The sequence below is a fragment of the Delphinus delphis genome, chromosome X (genome assembly GCF_949987515.2).
Source record: "Delphinus delphis chromosome X, mDelDel1.2, whole genome shotgun sequence".
NCBI lineage: Eukaryota > Metazoa > Chordata > Mammalia > Artiodactyla > Delphinidae > Delphinus > Delphinus delphis.
Window position 1 is genome coordinate 31,504,361 of NC_082704.1, and position 10,071 is coordinate 31,514,431.

The window sequence follows — 10,071 nt, forward strand, 5'->3', positions numbered from 1 at the left end:
CTATTTGGGTCTTTTGTGTTTCCATACAAATTTTAAAATTATTTGTTCCAGTACTTTGAAAAATGCCCTTAGTATTTTGATAAGGGATTGCATTGAGTCTGTAGATTGCCTTGGGTTGTATGGTCATTTTAACAATATTAATTATTCCATTCCATGAACACAGTATATCTTTCAATTTGTCTTATCTCCAATTTCTTTCATCAGTGAAATCTGTTGCATTTCTATACACTAATAATGAACTATCAGAAAGAGAAATTAAGGAAAGAATCACATTTACCAGCATATCAAAAAGAATAAAATACCTAGGAATAAACCTACCTAAAGAGGTAAAAGACCTGTGCTGAGAAAATTATAAGATATGCAGCTTTAAAAAGACAACAGCCCCAGGCAGTTGTCCAAGTTTTATCTTTTTCTTTTCATGATCAAGAGAGCTTCATCAAAGCTCTTGATTTCACACTGTGAATTTACCTCTGCCCTTCCATGTATGCAATGCTTAAGGATCCTTATTACATATAAGTAAAATTTTCAGTGACTTCTGCCTGTACTTAAAACTGGAACTCAGTTGTGCCTGTGGTTTCACCACTAAGTATATCTCTATTTCTGTTTCACACAATAGTTTATCATTTTTAACTTCACCATGTCTTTCTAATTTTATTTTATTATTAACATTTTTGTGTGTCTCATGTGGGAAAAAGGGAAGATTAAGATATAAACTCACTGTGCATTTTTTCCTACTACATTTTTACTAGTAAGGACATACCTTTTTACACATTTATTTGTATTCATACTTCTCCTTTTTTGAATTTTTCGTTCATAGCTTTTGCCCATTTTTTATTGGGATGCTACTATGTGTGTATTTTTTTTAATTGTCACTGATCTGCAAACTTTTCTTTACACATCAAATGCATTGGCCCTACTTCTGCATATATTTGCAAAATTTTACCTCAGATTGTCATTTGTCATTAAATTGTGTTTATATTTCATTTAGATAGACAAATGTTTCAACTGTATTTATATTTAAGTTGCAAATAGTCAAATTACAATATTTCCTTTGTAATTGTTATCTCAATTTATATATTATACATTCAATATATTCTGTGGTTCTACTCTGGCCATGTGTCTTCTCTTAATGTTTCCTTGTCAATATTAAGAACCCTTAGTTTGAAATATTTCTGATGTCTGCATTCCCTTTAAATAGTGACAGTAAACTAGAGAACTTATCAATTTCTACCAACAGTGCATGTTCAAAGTCTGTATAATATAGCTGCATTATACTGATTCCCTACTTTATGACTAATTGAATCTACATGCACAAAAACATTTTGCACAACAGCTGGAGAATTAAAGTATTAAACTCCCACTGCTGATTGCTAATTATTTTATTTCTTTCTTCATGACAGATCTCAAGTTGTCAGAATACAGTGGCAATGTACATTACAAATAGAAATCACGTTACTGTGAATTCAATTTGCACACATCTTTATTGGACAAAGACTATAATCATAACTTACCAAAGAAAACACTGTAGCCTGAATCATTCCTACTTAATCCTTCTTAATGCAAATAATGTAAAAATGGTCCTGAAGTTTCAAGAGAATGCTCTCCCCATGTGAGAGTTAGCACAAACAGGTTAGCTTGCTTCCATGTGGATTCTTCACTGAAAATAAACCATTCTGCTTAGCTAAATCCAATGGTTCCCCTTTCAGATTGTTTAATTCTCAGCTGTATTACCATGTCTACTTTTCAAGATTTTATTACTTTGTCTTTTCCTCAGATTTCCTTTTTATTTATGGGGTACAATCAGAAAAGCACCGGATTTAGAATCAAAAATCAAGTATTAGAATTGATTTTGGTTTAGTTACATAATTCTTCTGAGCATTAGTATCACTACAAAGCTATTATGATAATTACAAGATCACATATGTAAAAACACCAATCCTAGCACTAATCACTAAATGGTGTTGGATCCAAATCTGCATTTGCCCACTGACTTTTGGAAGGCACCATGGATCAGTCCTAACCTCTCTGTTTGTATTCCTCTACATTCATCTACTTCCTTGTAATACCTCTTGAAAGTCTAACTGGCACACATCAGATCCATTCCTTGATTGCCCCCAGAAGAGTGGCCCACCTTGACTAGGGGCACAATTTATTACAAAATCAACCTGTATTTGTTGATATTTTGCTTTTAAAATGTTTCCAATTGTGTATGTTTGATTGCACCAAGCAGATGATCAACTTTTTGAGGTCAGAAGCCATATGTTCAGCTTTTTCAGGAGCTGGTGTGAGCATGATACAATGAGTGAGGCACTCCATAGAATCTACATATCCCTTTTAAAACAAATGCTGCAGCACTTTGCCTACTTGCAGATTTGATTTAACTAATATGACAGCCTCATCAATCAAAGACAACACAATTATTCTGCTTTTTCGCTAGCTTAATTGATATAAAGTATACTTTTCATGCTATGACTATGCAAAGGAAAGGCTATGTAGACAATAAAGAAGAAGGATAGGAGTAGGAAGTGAAATAGCCTAATGAGGAATGAGAAAGGAATCAAAAAATCTGCAGAAGGAAAATGATGTGTAGGGAAGTTTTACTCTTACACTTTTAATAAATAAGTGACAACACTCCATTCTCATTTACTAGTCTATCAGCATTTTTCTCCATGGAAATTCATATTTGACCTCTTTGCACCATATAGGCAAGCTTTCACCCTGTTGCTTCATTGTCTGTTGCTTTAGGGGAGTGAGTAACAATAAGAAAAAAGGGACTGAATGAGAATGAGGTGTAAGGAATATGCAATCTGGGGGAAAGGATTCCAGGTAAAGACAGAAGACTGGAAAGTATAAGGGAGTATGAGGTAACTGGGGCATTTGAAAAAGTTAAGGGTAGAAGGATTTTTACTGATCTCTTACACGGCATAAAATTAATTGTTGATCTGAAATTAAGATGGCAGAGTAAGAGGATGTGGAGCTCACCTTCCCCCATGAACACATCCAAAATACATCTACATGTGGAACAATTCTCACTGAAAACTAACTGGAAACTGGCAGAAGGACTGCTGTACAAACGAGGCTATAGGAATGACACATGTAATTTGGTAGGAAGGGAAGAAGAGCAACAGGGTTGAGACCTGTGCCCCAAGAGAGGAGTCAGAGGAAAAGGGAGAATTCATGGGCAAAGATCCACCCTGGGAAGTGAGCAGTGAAAGCCACAGATTGGGCACCCCAGTCCTGGAATTCTATGCGTAGGAGACAAGCTCCCTTGACTGGCTGGAGAACCACTGGAACAGATAGAAAGGCTGGACTCCACCCATGAGGAATGCACAGGTGCGAAGAGAGGTCTGCCCTAGTGGCTGCCCAGTTTTCTGTGACCACCTCACTGGAATATTACTCAGCCATAAAAAGAATAAAATTCTGCCAAATACAGCAACATGAATGGACCTAGAGAACATTATGCTCAGTGAAATAAGTCAGACAGAGGAAGACAAATATTGTATGATATCATTTATATGTGGAATGTAAAAAACAAAAAGCATGGGGCTTCCCTGGTGGCGCAGTGGTTGAGAGTCCGCCTGCCGATGCAGGGGACATGGGTTCGTGCCCCGGTCCAGGAAGATCCCACATGCCGCGGAGCAGCTGGGCCCGTGAGCCATGGCCACTGAGCCTGCATGTCCGGAGTCTGTGCTCCGCAACGGGAGAGGCCACAACAGTGAGAGGCCCATGTACCGCAAAAAAAAATAAATATATATATATAGCAAAAGAGAAACAGACTCACAGATACAGAAAACAAACTAGTGGTTACCAAAGGGGAGAGGGAGAGGGAAGGGACAAATTATGGGTATGGGATTAACAAACACAAGCTAGTATGTATAATTAAAATAGAGAAGCAACAAGGATATATGGTATAGCACAGGGAATTATAGTCATTATCTTATAATAATTTATAACAGAGTATAATCTACAAAAATACTGAATCACTATGCTGTACACATGAAACTAATATAATATTTTAATCAGCTATACTTCAATTTTAAAAAGAAGTTAATTGTTTTTCAAAGCTGCCCTCAGTGGTTGAAGGGAGCCTACACCCAGGGTTTGATCACACTGTCTTGTACGGGAACAGATAAGACCATAGGAGAACTTTCAGGAGACAGATGAGGAGGCTGAGAAATTTCTTCTCCAACATACTATTGCTATCTTCTCAACCTGCTGATTTCTCTCCTACCCTTTTCCCTTTCAATTCTCTCCTTAACTCTGCAGTTTTTTCTACCACCCTGTTGACCTGTTTGTGAAAACACTCTTAAAACTGTTGTTAATAAAATTTAACTGAGTACATTTTAAAGATCTTCTTGGATTTATTCAGTGATTCATGAATTGAGCATCATCCAATCTAGCAAATAGAAAGGAGCTCCAAGGAGCTGTACAAAATGAAAGACTTTTATAGGCTGATGGGAGTAAAAACAAGTAAGGTGTAGTTGTCAAAAATGTGGGTTGTTTATTGTAAGGTTATGTTCCTTTAGTTGATGGTAGCGGTCTATCAGGCAGATGACCTCACTAGTGCTGATCAGGAGATTCCTGATTCACTGGTTTGAGGTTCCATTTCTGGGAGAGCCAAAACTGTAATTAAATTAAATCTAGGTTTGGTGACATGGGGCTTAGTATAAGGGACTCCATTTCAGACCTGCAAGGTAAATGCACTGTATTCTGCCTCTTGCCCCTGGCCAAGTTTGATCACTTGGGGTGAGCTGTATTGTGCATGAGCTCTCTGAACTTTTATTCAACATCCATCTACTCAAATCTCACATAGTTTGTCCAGGCTAAGTGAGGGTAGAGGTGGGAATCTATCACCATGATTATAAAAGTCAAATCTGACAGATACACCAGAAATACATCTACACATGGAACAACTCATACAGAGCACCTACTGAACACTGGCAGAAGACCTCAGACCTCCCAAAAGGCAAGAACCCCCCCCCCCCACATACCTGGGTAGGGCACAAGAAAAAAGAAAAAACAGAGACAAAAGGATAGGGACGGGACCTGCACCAGTGGGAGAGAGCTGTGAAGGAGGAAGGGTTTCCGCACACTAGGAAGCCCCTTCGCGGGCGGAGACTGCGGGTGGCGGAGCGGGGGAGCTTTGGAGCCACGGAGGAGAGCACAGCAATAGGGGTGCAGAGGGAAAAGCGGAGAGATTCCCGTACAGAGGATCAGTGCCAACTGGCACTCACCAGCCCGAGAGGCTTGTCTGCTCCCCCGCCGGAGCGGGCAGGGCTGGGAGCTGAGGCTCGGGCTTTGGTTGGAGTGCAGGGAGAGGACTGGGGCTGGTGGCATGAACACAGCCTGAAGGGGGTTAGTGCGCCACGGCTGGCTGGGAGGGAGTCCGGGGAAAAGTCTGGACCTGCCGAAGAGGCAGGTGACTTTTTCTTCCCTCTTTGTTTCCTGGTACGCGAGGAGAGGGGATTAAAAACGCTGCTTAAAGGAGCCCCAGAGACGGGTGCGAGCCGCGGCTAAAGCGCGGACCCCAGAGACAGACATGAGTTGCTAACACCGCTGCTGCTGCCACCAAGAAGCCTGTATGCGAGCACAGGTCACTCTCCACACCCCCCTTCCGGGGAGCCTGTGCAGCCCGCCACTGCCACGGTCCCGTGATCCAGGGACAACTCCCCCGGGAGAACGCAAGGTGCGCCTCAGGCTGGTGCAACGTCACGCTGGCCTCTGCCTCCGCAGGCTCGCCCTGCACTCCGTGACCGTCCCTACCCCCGGTCTGAGTGAGCCAGAGGCTCCGAATCAGTGGCTCCTTTAACCCCGTCCTGTCTGAGCAAAGAACAGACGCCCTCTGGCGACCTACACGCACAGGCAGGGCCAAATTCGAAGTTGAGCCCCTGGGAGCTCTGAGAACAAAGAAGAGAAAGGGAAATCTCTACCAGCAGCCTCAGAAGCAGCGGATTAAAGCTCCACAATAAACTTGATGTACCCTGCAGCTGTGGAATACCTGAATAGACAACCAATCATCCCAAATTGAGGAGGTGGACTTTGAGAGCAAGATTTATGATTTTTCCCCCTTTTCTTCTTTTTGTGAGTGTGCATGTGTATGCTTCTGTGTGAGATTTTGTCTGCATAGCTTTGCTTCCACCATTTGTTCCAGGGTTCTATCCATCCGTTTTTTTTTCGTTTTTTTCTCTTATTAATTATATTTTTATTTTAATAACTTTGTCATATTTTATCTTACTTTATTTTATTTTACTTTATCATCTTTCTTTCTTTTATTCCTTCCTTCGCTCCTTCCTTCCTTCCTTCCACCCTCCCTCACTCCCTCCCTACTTTCTTTCTTTCTTTCTTTCTTTCTTTCTTTCTTTCTTTCTTTCTTTCTTTCTACTTCTACTAATTCTTTCTTTCTACTTTTTCTCCCTTTTCTTCTGAGTCGTGTGGATGAAAGGCTCTTGGTGCTGCAGCCAGGAGTCAGTGCTGTGCCTCTGAGGTGGGAGAGCCAACTTCAGGACACTGGTCCACAAGAGACCTCCCAGCTGCACATAATATCAAATGGCGAAAATCTCCCAGAGATCTCCATCTCAACACCAGCACCCAGCTTCACTCAATGACCAGCAAGCTACAGTGCTGGACATCCTATGCCAAACAACTAGCAAGACAGGAACACAACCCCACCAATTAACAGAGAGGCTGTCCAAAATCATAATAAGTTGACAGACACCCCAAAACACACCACCAGATGTGGACCTGCCCACCAGAAAGACAAGATCCAGCCTCATCCACCAGAACACAGGCACTAGTCCCCTCCAACAGGAAGCCTACACAACCCACTGAACAAACCTTAGCCACTGGGGCAGACACCAAAAACAACAGGAACTACGAAACTGAAGCCTGCAAAAAAGAGACCCCAAACACAGTAAGGTAAGCAAAATGAGAAGACAGAAAAAGACACAGCAGATGAAGGAACAAGATAAAAACCCACCAGACCGAACAAATGAAGAGGAAATAGGCAGTCTACCTCAAAAAGAATTCAGAATAATGATAGTAAACATGATCCAAAATCTTAGAAATAGAATAGACAAAATGCAAGAAACATTTAACAAGGACCTAGAAGAACTAAAGATGAAACAAACAACGATGAACAACACAACAAAAAAAATGAAAAATACTCTAGATGGGATCAATAACAGAATAACTGAGGCAGAAGAATGGATAAGTGACCTGGAAGATAAAATAGTGGAAATAACTAATGAAGAGCAGAATAAAGAAAAAAGAATGAAAAGAATTGAGGACAGTCTCAGAGACCTCTGGGACAACACTAAACGCACCAACATTCGAATTATAGGGGTTCCAGAAGAAGAAGAGAAACAGAAAGGGACTGAGAAAATATTTGAAGAGATTATAGTCAAAAACTTCCCTGATATGGGAAAGGAAATAATTAATCAATTCCAGGAAGCACAGAGAGTCCCATACAGGATAAATCCAAGGAGAAATACACCAAGACACATATTAATCAAACTGTCAAAACTTAAAAACAAGGAAAACATATTAAAAGCAGCAAGGGAAAAACAACAAATAACAGACAAGGGAATCCCCATAAGGTTAACAGCTGATCTTTCAGCAGAAACTCTGCAAGGCAGAAAGGAGTGGCAGGACATATTGAAAGTGATGAAGGAGAAAAACCTGAAAACAAGATTACTCTACCCAGCTAGGATCTCATTCCGATTTGATGGAAAAATTAAAAACTTTTACAGACAAGCAAAAGCTGAGAGAGTTCAGCACCACCAAACCAGCTCTACAACAACTGCTAAAGGAACTTCTCTAGGCAAGAAACACAAGAGAAGGAAAAGACCTACAAAAACGAACCCAAAACAATTAAGAAAATGGGAATAGGCACATACATATCGATAATTACCTTAAATGTAAATGGATTAAATGCTCCCATCAAAAGACACAGAATGGCTGAATGGATACAAAAACAAGACCCATATATTTGCTGTCTACAAGAGACCCACTTCAGACCTAGAGACACATACAGACTGAAAGTAAGGGGTTGGAAAAAGATATTTCATGCAAATGGAAACCAAAAGAAAGCTGGAGTAGCAATTCTCATAAAGTCAGACAAAATAGACTTTAAAATAAAGACTATTAGAAGAGACAAAGAAGGACACTACATAATGATAAAGGGATCGATCCAAGAAGAAGATATAACAACTGTAAATATTTATGAACCCAACATAGGAGCACCTCAATACATAAGGCAAATACTAACAACCATAAAAGGGGAAATCAACAGTAACACATTCATAGTAGGGGATTTTAACACCCCACTTTCATCAATGGACAGATAACACAAAATGAAAATAAATAAGGAAACCCAATCTTTAAATGATAAATTAAACAAGCTGGACTTAATTGATATTTATAGGACATTCCATCCAAAAACAACAGAATACATATTTTTCTCTAGTGCTCATGGAACATTCTCCAGGATAGATCATATCTTGGGTCATAAATCAAGCCTTGGTAAATTTAAGAAAATTGAAATTGTATCAAGTATCTTTTCCAACCACAACGCTATGAGACTAGATAGCAATTACAGGAAAAGATCTGTAAAAAATACAAACACAGGGAGGCTAAAAAATACACTACTTAATAATCAAGTGATCACTGAAGAAATCAAAGAGGAAATAAAAAATACCTAGAAACAAATGACAATGGAGACACGACAACCCAAAATCTATGGGATGCAGCAATAGCAGTTCTAAGAGGGAAGTTTATAGCAATACAATCCTACCTTAAGAAACAGGACATATCTCGAATAAACAACCTAACCTTGCACCTCAAGCAATTAGAGAAAGAAGAACAAAAAAACCCCAAAGCTAGCAGAAGGAAAGAAGTCATAAAAATCAGACCAGAAATAAATGAAAAAGAAATGAAGGAAATGATAGCAAAGATCAATAAAACTAAAAGCTGGTTCTTTGAGAAGGTCAACAAAATTGATAAACCATTAGCCACACTCATCAAGGAAAAAAGAGAGAAGACTCAAGTCAATAGAATTAGAAATGAAAAAGGAGAAGTAACAACTGACACTGCAGAAATACAAAAGATCATGAGAGATTACTACAAGCAACTCTATGCCAATAAAATGGACAACCTGGAAGAAATTGACAAATTCTTAGAAAGGCACAACCTGCCAAGACTGAATCAGGAAGAAATAGAAAATATGAACAGACCTATCACAAGCACTGAAATTGAAACTGTGATTAAAAATCTTCCAACAAACAAAAGCTCAGGATCAGATGGCTTCACAGGTGAATTCTATCAAACATTTAGAGAAGAGCTAACACGTATGCTTCTCAAACTCTACCAAAATATAGTAGAGGGAGGAACACTCCCAAACTCATTCTACGAGGCCACCATCACCCTGATACCAAAACCAGAAAAGGATGTCACAAAGAAAGAAAACTACAGGCCAATATCACTGATGAACATAGATGCAAAAATCCTCAACAAAATACTAGCAAACAGAATCCAACAGCACATTAAAAGGATCATACACCATGATCAAGTGGGGTTTATTCCAGGAATGCAAGGATTCTTCAGTATATGTAAATCAATGAACGTGATACACCATATTAAAAAATTGAAGGAGAAAAACGATGTGATCATCTCAATAGATGCAGAGAAAGCTTTTGACAAAATTCAACACCCATTTATGATAAAAACCCTGCAGAAAGTAGGCATAGAGAGAACTTTCCTCAACATAATAAAGGTCATATATGACAAGCCCACAGCCAACATCATCCTCAATGGTGAAAAACTGAAAGCATTTCCACTAAGATCAGGAACAAGACAAGGTTGCCCATGCTTACCACTCTTATTCAACATAGTTTTGGAAGTTTTAGCCACAGCAATCAGAGAAGAAAAGGAAATAAAAGGAATCCAAATTGGAAAAGGAGAAGTAAAGCTGTCACTATTTGCAGATGACATCATACTATACATAGAGAATCCCAAGGATGCTACCAGAAAACTACTAGAGCTAATCAATGAATTTGGTAAAGTAGCAGGATACAA